The following is a 19,642-nucleotide window of genomic DNA, read 5'->3' as shown; positions in this document are numbered from 1 at the left end:
GAAAGGGTGGTGGGGTGGAATAAAGAGGGGTCTGTTTTTATAGGTGAAAAAAGGGCCTGCAGGTGCTGCGATATTTCGCGCACACCGCAGTGTCCGCAGACAGCTCTGTGAATGAACACTTCTGAAAACAAATTTGGGGTTATTTGATGGCTGAAAGAATGCATGGAAAGGGTAGCGTAGTGGAATAAAGATGATATGGAGCAGTTTTTATAAGCGAATAAAGGGTTTGGAAATGCCGCCGAGTATGCGGTCAATTTTAATGTCCACAGACATTATTTCAATTGCAGGGGGTTTAGGGCCGGTTTTGTTATTTGATTTGATGGTGTATTGTACATACTTGTTATATGGTTTAGTTATGCTCTGGTGGTTGTGGCCACTGACCACATAAACTATGGTAATACGTGTATAGTAATTATAAGTACTGTAGGGGGAGTATACAGTATTTGAAATATGGTGGAATTATATAATTGAAGTGTATATGGTATTTATGATTGCAGTACAATTGAGGAAATCGATTATGGAATATCTGTGTTTATACTTGGTATGGCGTATACAGTAATAAAGCTGGAATCTCTGGTTCTTTTTCTGCGAAAAACTGTATAATTTATTAAGCAGGCTTAGTTTAAAAGCTTTAATTGCATTCAGTTTTAAATGTACATTGATTTGTTGGACCCGCCATAAACAGTACATTCTATGTACTATGTTTGGTACAACATTAGTGTGTGCTACACTGTTGTTTTTATTGACATTATATAATCACTGGGTCATTGGAAAAAAATCCATAGAGGATTTTTTAAAAACCTATTATAATTATGTGAGTGTAAGTATGATAGTATGTTTGTTTGAAGTGTGTTGTAATTAAGGGAATGTTTAAAGTAGTTAGATACCTGCTGGCGTATTATAACTATATTGGACATTAGAAGAGGTTTTGTAGTAAGAAGAACTGTGATGTTATATTTAATTCAGTGAAAAAACCTTATTAAATGGACATTATGGTTACAAGTAAAACCAAAAGAAAACTGAAATTCGCCAGTTATGGTAAGCTAAGCAACCATAACTCGTGCCACCTCAGTGCACTGCTAAGAATAACACCCATGACATCAAAGATGACATCACAAATATGATTGATTACATCACCGATCTAGGAACTTTCAACTTCAAGACTTCCCTTGCACAACTCCAACACCCATTCCTACTCATCCATTAACAATCTAGTACACAGTGCATACTTTTAGCAAAACTGCTATTTATCTTAAAATGGAATCAGCTAATGCCATCCCTCCTCCCCAAGAGACACCACCACTGCTGAAATCAAGAAGCATGAGAAACACTGCCCCGTACCTTAGAAATAACACACGCGCAACATTTTCCCCTGTCCACCTGCGGCGTCCCGGTGTAGGAAGGAAAATCCTTTTCCAAGATGGCCACCATGGAAAGGGAAGGCGGGGTTCCGTACAGGGCCCCCCTTCGCTTTTCATGGCAGCCTGCAGAAGGCGAAAAGAGAACTCTATGACCATATTGCCATGAGCAAATTTTTCTTCCATTTCAAACCTATCCCAATTTCGAATACATTTTCTACAAAGCCAGTCCCAAGTGGACATAGCCACTTTAACACCATGTGTTGTCCCTCGTGGTCATAGCCAGTAGCCTGATTGTCCAGGTCATGACCTTATTCCATGACCTGGACAATCTGCCCACTGCCCATGGCCACAGGCTACACCTCAGTCACCAAAGGTATATCACTATTTTTTGTACCTACATTATGACAAAAACAAAATCCATTCAGACTTTCCGAAAACATTTATATCTAGATCTATAATCTTTTTGCAAACCTTTGTGTAGATTTGTCAAATGGCACCACATTTATAAACCTTTACACTATTTTGGGACCCCCCTCTAATTTTGCCCCCTCTTGACAACATCCCACCAAACTTCCCAAAATCATTTATATCTAGATCTATTATCAGTTTGCCAAAATAAGTGTCGATTCATCAACTAGCACCTCATTTATAAGCCTTTACAACCCCATTCAAAATCAGGTCAGGAATACAATTTCAAAATTTCATGCAATTTCATTAAGTCACGCCAAAGTTATAAAACATCCAAGAACTGCTTTTCACCAACCCTGTAATGCTGAGGTGTCCGCAAACTTCTCAGGACTGTTTGCAGACTTTTGTGGCAAAAACCACCCGCTTTTTTGTTTCTTGCAGCCATATCCCATCTCATCCTAATCACCCCTCATCTCCCCAGAGATTATTTGATAAGTTTGACAAGCGCAATGTTGTGTTTTTTAAAATGTTTTTACCGCAATGTCTGCGGACACCAGTCGCTGTCCGTGAATCCAAGATGGCTTTTCATCATCCAATTAGCGGGTGTGTCCGATGTCCGCGGACACCATGTTGGCCTTTAAGCCAATCGGTGTCCTGTCCGCGGAGCGAACAGGGAAGTGTGTTAGTGGATTGTAATATTGTAACTTTTTCGGCCTGATGACGACCCTAAGCGGTTGAGACACATGTCGGCAGTCAGCATGTTGACATTTTTGGATAGCCCATTTATGTTCCAATTTGAGAAATTCAGGAAGTACTGATTGAAATCTTCTGTGTTACTATATATATCTGCATAAGACAGATTATTTTTTCGGTACCTGTTGTGGGTTATGTGTATTTTGTATTGTATTTTGTTAATCTTTTGATTTGGTATGAAAACAAGATACCAGTATACAAATACAAGACCTTTTTGATTTTTCTATCAAAATAAATACAGCTGCAAAGGCAACATTTCTTGGGTATGCCCTGTGAAATCTGTAAATGTCTGAACAACTAATTGGTATTTCTGTTGTTGAGCACGGCAAGTAGAGGACAATCACTCTTTTTTCTGCTCTTGTGAAACATGTTTGCAGTGAGTGCATGCATGTTTCCATGTGTATGAAATCTTGGTTTCCATTACTTTTAGTAAGTACATAAGGTTTTTCTGTGGATCTTCCTGTGTGTTTATGGTAAATGTTACCATTACTGCACAGTAGTCCAATTCTTGCCTTATACCTTAAACGATGTAAGTGTTGTCAGGATTATTTGTAGCATTTCTATGATGGCTGAGCATTTGATATGACAACTGGTTTGAGCCGTTTAAGTAAATGTTGTGAACAATTGATGGGAATTGGAAGAGAAGATTAATTGTTACATTTGCACAGCAAAGTACTCCAGTTGTGTTGCTGAATTTTAATGGACCAGAGAGTTGTGCCTCTGCATCATTTTATGGGCCTGCAGATCTTTTTTGAGAAGAGATATGTGTCTCTTTGTCTTCTGATGGATGTGCAGTTGAGTTTGTAGTAGGCAGTTTTGTAGTTGTATTATTTGATGGGCAAGCAGTTGGTCATTGGTTCTTTAGCCGTATTGTTGGGAGATCACCTTCCTTTTATATTGTTACAGATAAGCTCTTATTGTGCAAACATTGTTGTTTTACTTGTTTTTAAATGGAATCTTTGATTTTAGGATTACGGAGACCTTAGGATTTTAAAGATCTTTTGTAGAAACTATTGTGATATTTGTATACGTTTTAACTGAAGCTTCTTTAGGTAATCTTTAGGTAATCTTTAACAGTCCAATGCTTTTAGAGCTGTCACTTTCTTTATCACAGGAGTGAATCAGCCATAGAACTACATTATCCAGGAAAACTGTAGTTCTTTCCACATTTTAAAGACACGTCAGGTGCACCAGCACCACCGTGTCTTAGTGGTTTGTGGTGGTTCATGGGTGGAGAGAGGGCTCCCCACACTGTGCGGTTGCACATATAAAATTGTAAGTACCTACGTTTATTTATTGTACATCAATACAGTATGTCACGTAGTGATTTAATTAGGCAAATTCAGCAAAATCGGAGATTGAGGTTACAGGCACAAACATGTGACCATACTTTAGTTGAACTCTCTCCTGTTGAGGGGGATATCTATAGTAGTATACACTCAGTCGAGATGACACAACCTGCTGTAGATATAATCACTACTACAGAGGAAACTGTGGATGCTGATGTTTATCACTCAGACCCTGAGTTAGCTATTAGTACTTACCCTACCATCAATACGTCTATTAAAACCCTGTTGCTAGATACTCGCTCGCTGGCAGGGCAAGCCAAAGAGGTGGCTAACTATATTTGGGCTGCTGATTTGGATCTTGCGATTTGGACACAAACTTGGCTATATGAGGCCAATTTAAACTCCTTACAATTAGCCACACCAGCTGGCTATAAGATCTTGCATACAGACCCTGAGGGACAAAGAGGTGGGGGGTAGCAATAATGTTTATAGATCATTTTAGAATATTAACATCAAGCATACCAGTGCTCGATGCTTGTGAGGCTATGTTGGTAAAATTGAATCTGAGTTACACTACAATTCTTAGCCTCCTCATGCTCTATTGCCCTCCGGCCTCTCCACCAGATTTCCAGGTGCAACTCCTGGCTGTTGTGGGATCTCTTTTGAAACCAAAGGCCCCATTAATAGTGTTAGATGATTTTAATTTTTGGGCCTATAACCCATCTGATTCTGAGGCTATTACCATTTTGAATCTCCTGGAGAGTATTGGGCTGAAACAATATGTCACTGTGCCCACTCACGAAGGAGGAAACATACTGGACTGGATCTTATCCAGGAATCAGTCTATCTAACTATTAAATGTACAAACCAGTTGCTGGTCCTATCACCACTTTATCCATTATTCTATTTTTATGCATGATCAAGTAAAGGACAGTGCACGCTTGCATCCCAAATGGATCTTGCGTAGAAGAACTCGTAATGTCTCCCAAGAGGCCTTTAACCCTATTGTACCTATTCAATTACTAGCCTTAGTGGGCAACTGCTCACTGGAGTCATTCACTGCTCAGCTAAGAGATAGACTGAATGATGCCTCTGACAAACTTGCACCTCTTAAGCCTTCTTTAATAAAAAAAGAAGTGCAAATTAGTGCCAACCAGTGGTTCTCCCCTGACATTCTGGCAGCAAGGCAGCTTAAACGTGCTACTGAAAGAGGCTGGCATAAAAACCCTACAAAAACTACATTGGCACTGTATAAAGAGGGAGCCAAGCTCTGCAAAGCTGCTATCCTTAAAGCTAAAAAAGTTGGAAGAATGTATCTTAGGGGCAAAATTGAGCACTAGGGAGCTCTTTGATATTCTAAATGAGCTGAAAGGGAAGATATCAGAGTCACACTCCACTTAACTGTGGATGATGCATGGTGTCAAAAGATTCATGACAGATTTACTTTGGTGGTTAGTCAACATCAAGGGATCATACCAACACACCCTCAGACGTGTCAAGCTATAGGCATGGATGCTGAGAGAACCTGCTCTAAAGAGGAGAGTGTGGATGATGCATTCGTGTTCAAGCAGGTTTCAGTTCTTGATGTGTCTACAATGGTTGCAAAGATAAAAACCTACAGCATGTAATGGTGATATTTTTCTAGTGTCATACATTAAGGAATATCCCTCCACCTTTGCAGTACCAGTCACATTGTTCATTAACCATTCCTTTTGGGAAGGGACAGTTCCGGATTATATCAAGGAAGTTTGGATTACCCCACTGTTAATGAAGGAGGGTTTAGATTCCAATGAACCCCTTAATTATCACCCCATAACAAATGTCCCTTTCTTATTAAAGATTGTAGGTAAAGTCGCTTGTACTCAGTACGATGCCTTTCTAGAAGAGAGGGGACTTCTATCTAAGGGCCAATCTGGCTTTAGGAAGAAGTACGGGACGGAAACGGCATTGGTGGATGTCAAGGCCGGCCTAGCTGCGGACTGGCCATGCTGCTGTTACTGGATCTGTCTGCCACATTCGATCTGATGTACCATGGCAGAATGGAGGTCAATCTAGGCGAGGTTGTAAACTGCTCTGAGTTGGCGGTGAACTGGTTCAGATCTTTTCTTGGACCTAGGAAAGCCAGGGTAGCGAGGGGGGACGCCAAGTTACAAGAGGTCCTCCTTGGCTGCTGAGTACCACAGGGATCTAGTGTTTCCCCCTTGCTGTATAATATCTACTCAAAACCCCATTTCGATCTCTTGAATGGTCTAGGTGTCAAATTTGCAAATTATGCTGTCGACAATCAGATCATCCTGGAACTATCTGGATCCTATGAAGCTGATTCATTGATGGTCGGCAGGATATTTGACACTATTAAAGCATTGATGGAAGACAACTTTCTAGCTTTGAACAATAAGAGACCGAGTTCTTGATTCTCAGTAGCACAGCAAAGTTAAAGAAACTAGACCCCCAGTATGAGGCATTCATAATAGGGTATTCTATTATATAGGTTTCTAACCATGTAAACACACTGGGGTTGTCTTTGACTGTCATTTAAACTTCAACAAACATGTGTCTTTTTTTAGCTCAAGTTGTACATACATAACTCAATTGCTATGCTAGATACAACCTTATCTGTCAGAGGAAAATATGGCCTTGAAAAACACAGCCGCGATAAGCACCAGGCTGGATTGTTGCAATGGGCTTCTAGTCAGCTCTTCACAAGCCAATGTGAAATAGTTACAAAGTATTCAGAATGGGACAGTTAAAGCTGTCTTTAGCATCAGACGCAGAGATCATATATCTACTCCCCATAGCAAGCTACACTGGCTCCTCGTTCATCAGAGGATTCACTTCAAGGCATCTTGCTTGGTATACAATGCCCCAGGCTATCAAAGTTTGTGAATTATGAGACTGACGTACAGGTGAACATTACGGTCTAACAATAAGGACCTATTAACTCAGAAGTGCTTTAAACTCAAGAGATTTGAGGCCTAGTTTCAATGAATGAGCCCCAAGGGTCTAGAATGATCTCCCCCACTCTATTAGGAAGTTGCTGTCAACTGCCCAGTTTAGAAAGGCTTTGAAACCCTATCGGTTTGATGGAGGAGGAATTTAGGACTCTCCTCTTCTCATCTCATTTTTTCATCATAGCTCACTACCCTGGTTTTCTGGCTTGTTTTCTGTTGTTATGTCTTTGAGCGCTCTGAGGCCTGCAAGCGTTTTGGCGCTATAAAACAATTCTTTAGAATATAATCTGTTATAGGTTTTGTTCATAATATTTTTATTTTTAAAGGTTTTATTTTTTGCGTTACAGGGTGCATATCTAGATGGTGTCTACAGTGCACGTAGCCTGTTGTATTCTAGGATGCAAGGAATGTCAGCGTTGACTTTATTTACATCAAGGTTTACTAGGAATAGACCATTCCATGTACGGAGATGTGAAAGTGTTACGTAACTCAAACTTTCTGTAGAGAGTCTGCTGCCAATGTCAATCAATGAGTGATCTAGGATTAGACCTTATGATTTGTGAATAGTGACGGTACATGCATGTGATATATATAATTGTTCTCTGCGTATGTACATGTCTTTGAAAAGAAGGAAACATGCTCTTGTGTGGACTACTCTTTTAACTTCTGCAAGTTTGTCAAAGTGGATGTTGACAAAATGAATGTTGTGGTCATGTGGATATGTTTGGAAGCCAGCAACCATACCAATTGCCCCACTAAACCTTGTTCTATTTCAATGTTAAGTTTTAGAATTACTCTAAACTAATACTTTTTCCAATTCAGCCGTGTTGGCGATACATTTTTCTAAGCTATTTAATCATGTTGCTGCTTGTTGGCACATAGGGAGTGTCATGACGTGCACTTCTAGGTGTCTGTGTAGCTGATATGCCACATGGCTTGCATTTCTTTTTTTAACAATGTTTCATTTTATTCACTACTTGGGATTAAGGATATGGATTTTATATTTTGCTTGAGTTAATTCTTCGATGGCATCTGGAACTGATGTGTATCCCACTTATAGCTCATGGATTAGTCTAGTATTTAAGATGGATTTTGCATCTTTTGTAAGCAGACCAATTCTAATGCTTTTTAAAATGTTAGCATAGGTGAGATCTGTAGACTGATGCATGTTTTGAGTTAGTTCTCTTTAGTGAAAATGTTGCCAGAGATTTACATTTCCAATGCTGCCGTGTGTGTTGCAGCATTGTTTGTGTCCTAATGTTTTAAAAATAGGCTGAACTTTTACTCGTGTTAACTGTAGTAGGTTTGCAGAAACAATAAAGTGTTTTCCTCCACACAGTTCTTTGTAGTCATTTTTCAGGACTTTGTGCATCCTGAGGTGAATTACAGCCAACATGACATGGCTGGAAACCATGCTTTCTTCATCCATTCAGAGCACTTTCATTTGTTTCAGAATTCTGAGAATTCCAGTAGCAACTTCTGCTGATAATTTGTAGTATTCTAATTTGTTTTGGTGTTCTACTGGAAGGAGAAGTAGTCAGTGTAAAGTTACACCTCCTATGTTGTAGGCAGCTAAACGTGTGGGGGCTGTTATACCAGTTGAAACTTTGTTGTTTGTTAAGTTGTGTAGAAATGTGCTGATTATTTTAATTAAGGATGTTTTACCAGAACCAGCTTCACCACGTACATACAGGAGAAGCGGTTTATAATTTTTACAGCTACAAGTTTTAGTTTCATGTTTAAAACCATGTTCAGTTTAAAACCATGTTCAGTTTCTTCAGTGACCTCGAGATAAATGGTGAGCTGGTCATCATTTAGCTGTGATTTTAGCACGGACAAGTCGTCTGCAGGTTGTTTATATTGATACATGGTATTTTCTACCTCAGTCATGGCTAGTTCAGCTTCATTTAGAATGTGTGGTGCTGCCAAGTGGTTCTTGGCTTCCTGTAAGGGATGGTTGTCTTCCATCAGGAGTGTCTTTATCTAGTTGAGCTTCAATTTCTTCTTCTTGTTGGTGTAAATTGTCCAACATGTCATTGTATTGTTTGAAATTGACATTTGTTATACTGCTTTCATTTAATTTGAATGCAGCTTCAAATGAGTAATAGTCACCTAATAATTCTTCTTCTTTTCTCCATGGTTTAAAAAGTTGCAGTAGGGCCAAGGAATAAAGTTTGCTATGTTGAGGAGATTTAAATGATAACTTTATATAATTAATTATGGTGGGTTTGGTAATTTTCACTAGGTTTCCTTCACAAGTTGAGACTGAATATGTACCAGTTGTCTCATCTGGTGTGACATTGTTTTTGTAGGAGTAGTTTTGGGATAAGTCATACAGCCACATGCTTTCCAAAGCAGTACTTCTGTTTGGGTAGTATGTATCAATTACATTTTTTTTAAATGTCCAGGATGTTAGAATCATTTGTGGTTATTGTTTCTCTCAATTTGTCGGGTTTGAGTACTCTTTTTAGGAATGAGGCTGGACCAAGGTTTAACCAGACCATGTGTCCAGATTTGCCATATACCTTTTAAACTGGCTGCAGCTTCATAGCATCTGCATTCTCTTTTGGAGAGCATTTTTATACCAATGCTGCACAATATTTGGGACAGTGTTTTGTCAGATGATATGTCATCCCAGAGGTCATTAAGCTCTGTTTTTACAGCTTTGGTGTGATAGGCTGTGACATATCTTGCAACTGAAATGGAATTGTCTACAATGTAGTTTATGTCTATGTGTGCATATGCCAAGAGGGCAATGAATGCATTGTAATCATTGATGCACTTCAATGCTTCGTCCCTTTTAATGTTGTATGTGTTTTTAGTGGATTTAACTTTTAAACTGTCTAAAAGAAGACATCAAGCTATTTACTTCTCCTTTAATGCAAACTGGTCTAGGAAAGCCAAAGCGACATTTGGTATTGTATTTACCTTTGTTTTTATATCAACATCAGCAGTATTTACCACACTTATGTTTTTGGAAGCATAGGATTTGTGTATATAGTTCACTATGTGTGGTTTCTGAAGGGATGTTACAGGTAATGTATTTTTGAATAATGTGTAAAACAGTGGCATCACTGTCATTGCCAAATTTGGGAGCATCTTTTTTCCACAAATGCAAGTGAATGTATGGGGATCCTCTGGATTGATATTCTTTTCTCCCAAGAAAGTGTTGAACTTCTCTGAGTGGAGGAGTAGTTTTATTAGACATTTAGTGAAGCATGGCAATGAAGCAATGGTGAAAGTGCTTTGATACATTGGCTGGGTCAAGAGAATTGAGTTCTCCTGGTATTTCTGTATCTATTCCATCTTTATTTTGGTTTCCAGTGCCTAAGAAGTCGTGCAAGTCACCCCATTCGTAGTACAACATAAAGTAACAAACCATTTGGGAGGGTTTAGGTTCCTTGGTATACAATGTACATCAACATGACGTCGTAACCAGTATTCTTTTGTACCAGGCATGTTTGCCAAGAGATTTGTGATACTTGACTGCAAAACTTCATCTTTGTCTTTTATTTTTTGATGCAGTTGGGTAGTGAATATGTTAAGAAATTGGAGTCTGTTTTTAATGTGTGTGTAAATACATTACATAGAGTTGTTAGCTCGCTTTTGAACATGAGATGGAACATGTATTATACATTTTGTCTGAAAATTGGGTCTTCAGAATACATTTGTAAACAGCGATATTCTGATGCACTCATTTGTGTAGGCCTTTCATCTTATCTTCTTCTTTTTCCAGTAGGAAAGAGTAGACAAAAAGAACACGCTTCTACACTTTTTTCCCATATGCTCATTGGGGATCCTTTGGCTTAACACATTTGATATCTTTTTAATGCATCTTCACTGGTGTTTATTGAGTATAGTAGGTGAATTGTATGCTGGTCTAAAATGTTGGCTGCAGTAACAGGATCTACACGTTCAAATTGGCCAATTTCTGTAGAATCCTACTTTGCCACAGATGTCTTTTAGTAACTCAGCTGGACTCAATTTGGCAGTTTTCGGTTGAAGGCGTATTATAGCTTGAAATGGCAGGTGAAGTTGTTGGAGAGCCTTTGAAAGTGGGAATATTTCTAAAGTTATTATTAGTGACAGGACGTGATGGCATTTGGTTATTGTCAAGCTTTGTATTGCAGTACGTGCACGCTATTGAGCGGTCAGTTATTTTGTATTTATTTTCTGCTGTTAGATATAAAGCTAATTGGAATGATTGGGATTCCTCATTGTCCTCTATTTTGTCAGCCATATCTTCTATTAGTGTGCTCTTCTTATAAAAGGTTTAACTACAAAAGAAACATACTCGGTCTGGTAGTTCAACAGATGTGTTTTGAAACTTAGTTATTTAGGAGGTTGGTGTTTGTGAGGCCTTCACTAATGTTTTCTTCAGTTCCAAAATATTTACTCTGGGTGTGCTCTATTTCTCAAAAGAGTTTTTGGCTGTTCCATGTACGTACGAGAATGTTATTTAAATTTTGCAGTTCTAGAGCAGGACTTTTCGCATAGTATCTATCCACAAGATTCCGTATAGCAGAATGGTGTGTTGCTAACATGTTGATCTGGTGGAAGGTGCTTTTCTAAGCATTTCCTGAAATGCAGGCTAATGAATGCCCTTTCAGTTCAGTCTGTCTGCGCATGCCCATGGTTTGTAAAGTTGTAATTCTAATTTTGTCTTTTAGTTTCACATAGTGACTGAGAAATTGTTGTAAGGAATAGATTGATTGTTGGCATACTTTACACATTGAGCTGCATGTCCATTTGTCCACTGGACAGTTTGTTTAGGTGAAAGGAATATTTGGTTGAAAGTTTGTTGGGGAAGCTTTTTCTATAACAGTATCTTTTTCCATAATGGTGTATCTTCCATTTCTTACCCTCAACCATTCCCGTCTGTGGCAATCAGGGTTTTTTGTTCTTGTTTATAAGCCTCTTCATTGAAATATGGTTCTGTGCTGCTTGTGTGAATCCATTCCCCTTCACAGATGTTTTAAAAGGTATCTATATTAACATTGTGCATGTTAGAAATACTTTTTGTAATGTATTGATTAATTTAGTTAGTGGTTTCATTCTGTTTTAAATTAATATAAAGAACTTTCTCTTTAGTAGAAATGTGCTTTCAATTAGTGCTTCAAGGATTACTTTTCTGCTGAAGTTTTTAAGGGTAGATTGTGACGTTTCAGCTGTCTTTATAAGATTGTGAAGAACTCTACGGTGGAACCTTTTTTTGTAAAAGAATATTTTTGGAATACTTTACTGTGGCTACGTTAACATTGGTAAATATAGTGTTAGGTCCATTAGTAGGTTTGCTGTTGTTTATACATCTTCTTTTACTTTTTGGAAGAGGGACCTTACTTTTTTTAGTGGTCGCTGGTTTAGTTTTGTTGAGTGAGACTACTTTAATGTTTTCTATACATTGTTTGAGAGGTGGAGGACTGTATTGCTTGCTATTATTCTTATCTGTTCTATTTGTCTTGGTTTCCTATGGAGTTTCTTTTTAGTAGCATTCTGTTCTGTCTGTTGGGAACAATTCAAATTTGAATTTGGAAGTTGTGGAATGTATATGTAGGTATGGTGGATGGGTGTGTGGGTATGATTGTAGAGATGAAGAGAGTGCTATGTGATTGTGTGGTGGGATGAAAGGTGTAGTTGGGAAGAGTCTGTGCAGGTGTGAATGACTTGGGTTAGTGATTAAGGGAGTGGTGGTGTGATTGAATACATAGGGACATTATGATGTTTTGAGGACAACAGTGTGTGTTGTAATGGTGGTGTTTAGATGGGAATAGAAAAAGTGTGAATGTTGCAATATAATGAGTGAGAATGAAATAAATGTTGTTGATTAGAAAAAATACTCCAGGCTAATTGATAGTGAAAGTGCATTGTTACATTTAAAAAGGTATACCTGCTATATTAATGTACTTACTTTGTAGGATGTGAAGAGTGTTCTTTTTTTGGAAGCTCTCTTTGGCGATCATCTTCTTTCCTATAATTATAAAAGAAAGTTAGTGGGTACATGTCTTAAAGCTGAAGTACTATTAGTAATCAAGGTTGTCATGTATTAAGGTAGGAGGAGTTGTTGGGAAAAAAAAGTTTATATAGTTATGTTATGGGTGCTGTACTGGTGTACTAAAATATGTTGTTAGTTCAATTGCAGTGTGGTTACATTCGAAGTAACAGGGCAAAAATGGGTGTGAGAAGTCAGTGCATATCTAGGTTATTTTTGTGCTGCAAACTTTAATACAAGAATTGCTGTGTTTGTGGTGTAATGTAAATGTAATGTGTTAAATTGTTTTTAAAGAATAGGAGAACTGTGGCCTAGTGGTAATGCAATGGTGGATTGTTGTTGGAGTAGTGTTTGGTGTCTTAAAGTAGAGGTTGGGAAAGAAGAGTACTTTATATGTAAGGTGAATTGTTGTATATAGATACTTTGGTGGTATAGACATATGAGGGAGCAGGTGAAGAATGGTGGCATCGTAAGGGATGTTTAACATGTGAATAGAATGAAAAATGGAAAATGCTGACCGTTTAAAAATGTTACTTTTTAGGAGCATTTTCATGAAATTCAAAACATGACGATGTGCATTTATAGCAGCACTGTGTGTAACTCTTTTGTAAAAGAAAAGAAAAGTAGATGGCGAATATTTGTAGCAAATGTGGCAGTTGGGGTGTGTAAGTTTGATATGTTGGCAGTGTATGTAGACTTACCAACAGGACTAGATAAGCCAATAAAGATCGGAATGTGAGATGATAGCAAGTATGCATGCACTGTGAAGATATTGAACTTCCACACACTATCAGGGTAATTCATAGAATCCAGCGCACAAGTAGCGCACGCGGCTGGCGCACAGCGTGCGCCTGCGATAGTCTGCGCCAGCCGCGTGCGCCAAAACCGAATCCGGCGCACAGCGTATTCATGGATTTTAGCTTCCCCAGGCAGCCGTGGCGCACAGTGGCGCAGCGACTCGCTGCAGCGCCAGTTACGCCCCCAGGAACGCCCCTTGCGCTGGGAAATCTCATAAAAATCACAAACCAGCGCAAGGGGCTGCGCTAACACTGGACCATCACGGCAAGCGGCCCATGCGATTTTCAAGGGCGCGCGGGAAGTTTCACACATCAAATCCCAGGCTACGTCCATTTCAGGGGTGCGCGGGAAGTTTCACACGCGAAAAGCTAGGCTACGGGAATTGCAGGGGTGCGCGGGAAGTCCCACACGCGAATAGCCTGGGCGCGTGTATTTCAGGGGTGCGCGGGAAGTCCCACACGCGATTACAGCAGGGTACGTGTATTTCAGGGGTGCGCGGGAAGTACCACACGCGAATAGCCTGTCCGCGTGTATTTCAGGGGTGCGCGGGAAGTCCCACACGCGATTACAGCAGGGTACTTGTATTTCAGGGGTGCGCGGGAAGTTCCACACGCGAATAGCCTGTCCACGTGTATTTCAGGGGTGCGCGGGAAGTCCCACACGCGATTACAGCAGGGTACGTGTATTTCAGGGGTGCGCGGGAAGTTCCACACGCGAATAGCCTGGCCGCGTGTATTTCAGGGGTGCGTGGGAAGTCCCACACGCGAATAGCCTGGGCGCGTGTATTTCAGGGGTGCGCGGGAAGTCCCACACGCGATTACAGCAGGGTACGTGTATTTCAGGGGTGCGCGGGAAGTTCCACACGCGAATAGCCTGTCCGCGTGTATTTCAGGGGTGCGCGGGAAGTCCCACACGCGATTACAGCAGGGTACTTGTATTTCAGGGGTGCGCGGGAAGTTCCACACGTGAATAGCCTGGGCGCGTGTATTTCAGGGGTGCGCGGGAATTTCCACACGCGAATAGCCTGGGCGCGTGTATTTCAGGGGTGCGCGGGAATTATCACACGCGAATAGCCTGTGCGCGTGTATTTCAGGGGTGCGCGGGAATTTCCACACGCGAATAGGCTGGGCGCGTGTATTACAGGGGTGCGCGGGAAGTTTTACACGCGACTTCAGCAGGGTACGTGTATTTCAGGGGTGCGTGGGAATTCTCACACGCGAATTGGCTTGGTACGTGTATTACAGGGGTGCGTGGGAAGTTACACACGCGATTAGGCTGGGTGGGCCCTCACAGGTGTACCCTGTACACCCTCCACGGCCCCTGCAGGCAGCCCACAAAACAGGGGACTACCCTGCACACCTGATCATGTCCCCCTGCACCCCCATCCACCAGGGGCACCCTCCACCAGGCCCCCACCCATGTCTCCCACCACCCCCACCCCCCATCCACCAGGGGCACCCTCCACCAGGCCCCCACCCATGTCTCCCACCCCCCCCACCCACCAGCACTGTGGGGCACGTGGCCAGCAGGCAGTCAGGCAGCAGCAGATGGCAGGTGGGAGCGTGCTCAGGGCTCTGGGGGACTGTAATTTTGCCTCCTGGCCAGGAGCGTGGTCTTTCGTGTTTGAACGCGTGGACAGCCTGATAGGGAGTGATTTTGCACGTGAAAACCCCACACTCAGCGAATCGCGCGAAAACCCGTCACCAGCATATGTGCGTCTATAGTTACCTGCACGTGCAGTGTCAAAGCGTGTGATTGGTGAAAATGGATCTACACGCAGGAGTGACAAAGCGTGTGATTGGTGAAAATGGATCTACACGCAGGAGTGACAAAGCGTGTGATTGGTGAAAAGTGAGCTACACGCAGGAGTGTCAAAGCGTGTGATTGGTGAAAAAGGATCCACACGCAGAAGTGACAAAGCGTGTGATTGGTGAACATGGGCCAAGCACGTACACGCCGTAAGTGACGCTGTACGTGTGGGCCTGTATATAAGGTAGTGTTGAACACCATTTCCTTGTACGTGCTTTTCGTGGAGAGCGAGTGGGTGAATTCTGTACTTCTTGTCGTTTCACACGCGATTTACTTCACGGCGTTTCCAGTTCGTACTCCCTGTTACCTCTGACAGCTTTTTCTCTTTTTCCTCTTGTACTGGTTTACCTGGGCCTGTTCCCTCAAACAGTGTCCCCTTCTACTGTTGTCCTGTCTCCTCAGACTGCGTACACATCTTCTTTTGGCGGGGGTGTTGCCAACCAAACGCGCTCATTTTTCACGCTCTTTTACCTGGCAGACGGTGAGTCACGCACGTATCTAACTTCTGTGCTTGCCCCGTGTGTAGCCTACCCCTTCAGAGGTCATTCTAGGCTGCGTGTGACACGCATACGTTCATTGTGTTACTGGATGCCACAGCGTAGTGCAGGGTTTTCCATCAGCACACGTGGTCTAGGAGGGGTATTGTGCACGTTCCTTAACTTTTCTGGGGTGCCTGTGCGTTGCGTGACCCGTCATCTTTCCCCAGGGGTGTCATATAGCCTTGCCACTGCACTAGGGTACGAATACCATCTGGTACCCAACCCCTTTGACACCCAATTGCCCAGGACAATTGTGCACACCGACTCCCATACGCACAATAACATCAGTGCCATGGTTGGGAGGCGTGCAAGCCGTAAGGGTGGCAAAGGTGGCCGAGCCACACGTGGTGGCCGTGGAGGATCCACTAGGGGACGTGGTTGTGACTTGCAGGGTGCCCCTGTCCCCCCCAGTCTGGAGGACCAGTCAGGGACACCCATGCCCCCCCCCCCAGTTGAGGGTCATGTGGCTGATACCAACCCTGATCAGCCCTTGTTGGACCAGCCCATTGTGGCAGCAGACCTGTCCGAGGGTGATCCCATCGCTGACATCCAGGTCAGCAGGTCCACTGCACGTGCACCGGTGCACATTGGTGTCATCAGGGCACGTGCATCTATGCCAGATAGGTCATCTGCTGGCCCCCGTAGCCAGGGTGTGGCTCCATCCACCCCACCTCTCATACACCCTGCCAAGACTGTGTCGGTCCTAGTTCATGCACCTCAGATCAGGCCTGACCCCATCCCACTACCCCCAATGCCTGCACCTACTCCCATGCTGAGTGTGCAATCCCACACACCCAGTACTGAGTCCACCACGGCTCCTGCCCCTAGTGTCCACAGCGGCGTAGGACACTCTGGATCCCCACCCCCTTCCAAGCGCAAGAGGAAGAGTGCACGTCCGGCACAGGCTGATTCCCCAGGCACGGCTGCACAGTCCGGCCCATCAAGGAAGCCAAGCTTCACAGACGCCGAACTGAATGCACTTGTTCAGTATGTGTCAGATCATGATAGGGAAATGGTCATCGTTGCAGGGTCCAAGACCACACATGCCAGACGCCAGGCACACTGGCAGACCATTGCTGACAGAATAAGTGCCCTTGGAGTAGTGAGGCGCACAGCTAGTGATTGCCAGAAGCGCTGGAATGACCTTAAGCGCAGGGCAAAGGATAAGCTGGCCTCAAGTCATGCCGCAACCTTGGTGACTGGAGGTGGGTCCCCAGCACAGGAAATAGAACTCACACCACACGAGTCCGTAGCTGGATCCTACATCACCGAGGGACAACTCCAAGGTGTGGGAGATCTCCCTGATTACGAGGCATCATCCGGTGAGTGCACATGCATGTGTGTATTATCCATGTGCATGGTGTGTGTGTGAAGCATTCATGTTGGGTGCCTGTCAAGGGGGTGTGTGGCAGAGTAGATAGTGGCACCCATGTGCCTCATCCAGTATGTTCAGTGCAACACCATCTGCCCACAGCACTATCCCAACTGGCAACAGTGCACATATGGCCCTACACCATGGAAGTTGCCCTTGAATTGTCATTTTGTCACTACATTGTTGCTCATACTCCCCTGTCTATTCATCTGATGTCTTACATACCATTCCTATACTTTCCCCCAGCCAATCAAGTTTCATCTTCAAATGCCTGACATGCAATGATACCACATGCTAATGCGTCCTCTGTATATAAATGCCAACCAACATGCTGTCATACTGTGGATGTTGCCTTGACATCCACCTCCTACCTGTGTGCTTTGGTACCGTCTGGTTTCGAGCCCCATTCCCTCACACTCCATGCTGCTCTTCATGGTCTATCTTCCCTGACTTCTACAGTTCAGACCATCGTGCCCTACTCACGACACCTGCTTGCTAACAGTCAAATGAGGGCACCCTGCCCTCCAATGCGACCCACCCTATTGCTGACAAGTGCATCTGAGCCTACTCAAAGCCAACTCTCACTGACATCTGCTCATACATGCCTTTGCCTGTCCGATAGACCCTTCACATGGTCCCTGTCCTCTCTCCTTGCTCCTCTTCCACCATCAATGGTGGGACCCGTTGGGGTGTACTCCTGGCCTCCTTCCAACCCTCAGAGGCCACAATTGATGTGCATGGTAATGGGAGCATCTCAGTCCAAGGCCCTTAGGCCAACCTCATTCTCCTTGAGAAATGCTAGCCACATCTCATCAACTTCCTTACCTCTCCTGCTGTCCCCCCTCCTCTCTCCTCATCAATCCTGCACTGCCTCCCTGCACCCTCCCATGATCCTTCTCCGCCTCCCACTCCAACTCCTACACATGCTGCACCTCTGATCTCTAGCACTCCCCGTAAGTCCTCCAAGGCTGTCAACCTCCTCCACAATTACACTCCTTTCACTGCGGCTGCATCAGGCATTCCTCCGATATCTGTCACTTACATGAGGTTATGCACCTTGACATCCTTGGTCTCATGGAAACATGTCTGACGGCCAGCTCTGTCTGCATCCTTCACACACTCCTACCTGATGTTCATGAGACCCTCTCCTTTGCCCGCCACTACTGTGCAGGGGGGGTGTGCCCTTGGCTTCCCTGAGGGTATTCCTGCCACTGTCACTCCTACTTAGACCTACTCCACTCTGGAATGGCTTGTGTGACGTCTCTCTCTACCACACCTTGACATTCACAAACTGTGCGTACTGTGTCTGGGAAAACTGGTCAAATGTACTACTTCCTTTCTGAGTGTCCTCACCTCTCCTCCTCACTCATGTCCCCAGACACAGAAATCCTCTTCCTTGTTGCTGTACGCATCCACCTGCATGCTTGTTGACCCCCCCACGTGACCTTTCTGTGACCTCAGCAACTCCCTCTCACCCTCTAGACTCCCGTCTGTCCCTACTCATTCTGCAGGGCACACTCTTGATGCTCTGATCTCATCTGACTTTCCCCTCTCCGTCCATCTCTGCACTCCTCTCTCCTGGAGTGATCACATTCTCCTCTCCTCCCAGCTCACCCTCACCACACCACAGGCAAAGCCACCCTCACCACTGTCACACACCTTCTTGGTATTCCAACCCATGAAGTGTGTGTCAGTCGAGGCTCATGCTGCCAAAATCTCCCCCCCATCCAGCTCCCCCTTAGGCTCACTCCCATCCTGACAGGGCCCACTCCATGCTCCACTCTATGTCAGGTACACTGGATGTCTTTGCCACGGTCATGACCACCTGTCTGAAGCCCCATGCCAATGCAGAGTCCTGGCATGACTCGGATCATGTGAACCCAGACCACAGGTGCCGGGTGGCAGAGAGGGAATGTCCTGCATCATGCTCATCCTCTGGCAAACTGGCCTGCCACATGCTCCAAAGGCAAGAGCGCCTCACCCTTTTCACCAAGATGAGATCCCCAATCCAAGGGCACATATCTGCGGCATGTGACAACTCTGCAGGACAGATAGAAATCTGCAAGGACCTTGCCGAGCCAGATGCAGTGTGTACCTCCCCTGTCCCCTCCGAGCCCACAGCACTGCATGATTGTCTCTGTACCCCTATAGGCCACCCCCCCCAGCACTTGTCTGCGCCTAACACCATCTGCCCTTGACGTTAAGTCCTACTTACCTTGTACAGCACTTCCAGCCGCCACTTCCCCTTGCACATCATTGTGCCACCCACCCCTGCACTTGCGTGACATGAATGACACCAGCACCAGTAGGATTGTTGACTGGCATCCCCTACTGCCCCACCACCCCTCAGTGCTCCGCTGTACCTTCATACAT

The sequence above is a fragment of the Ambystoma mexicanum genome, chromosome 5p (genome assembly GCF_040938575.1).
Source record: "Ambystoma mexicanum isolate Mex_15411 chromosome 5p, UKY_AmexF1_1, whole genome shotgun sequence".
NCBI lineage: Eukaryota > Metazoa > Chordata > Amphibia > Caudata > Ambystomatidae > Ambystoma > Ambystoma mexicanum.
The sequence above is the reverse complement of the archived record's forward strand: the minus strand, read 5'-3'. Positions refer to the sequence as shown.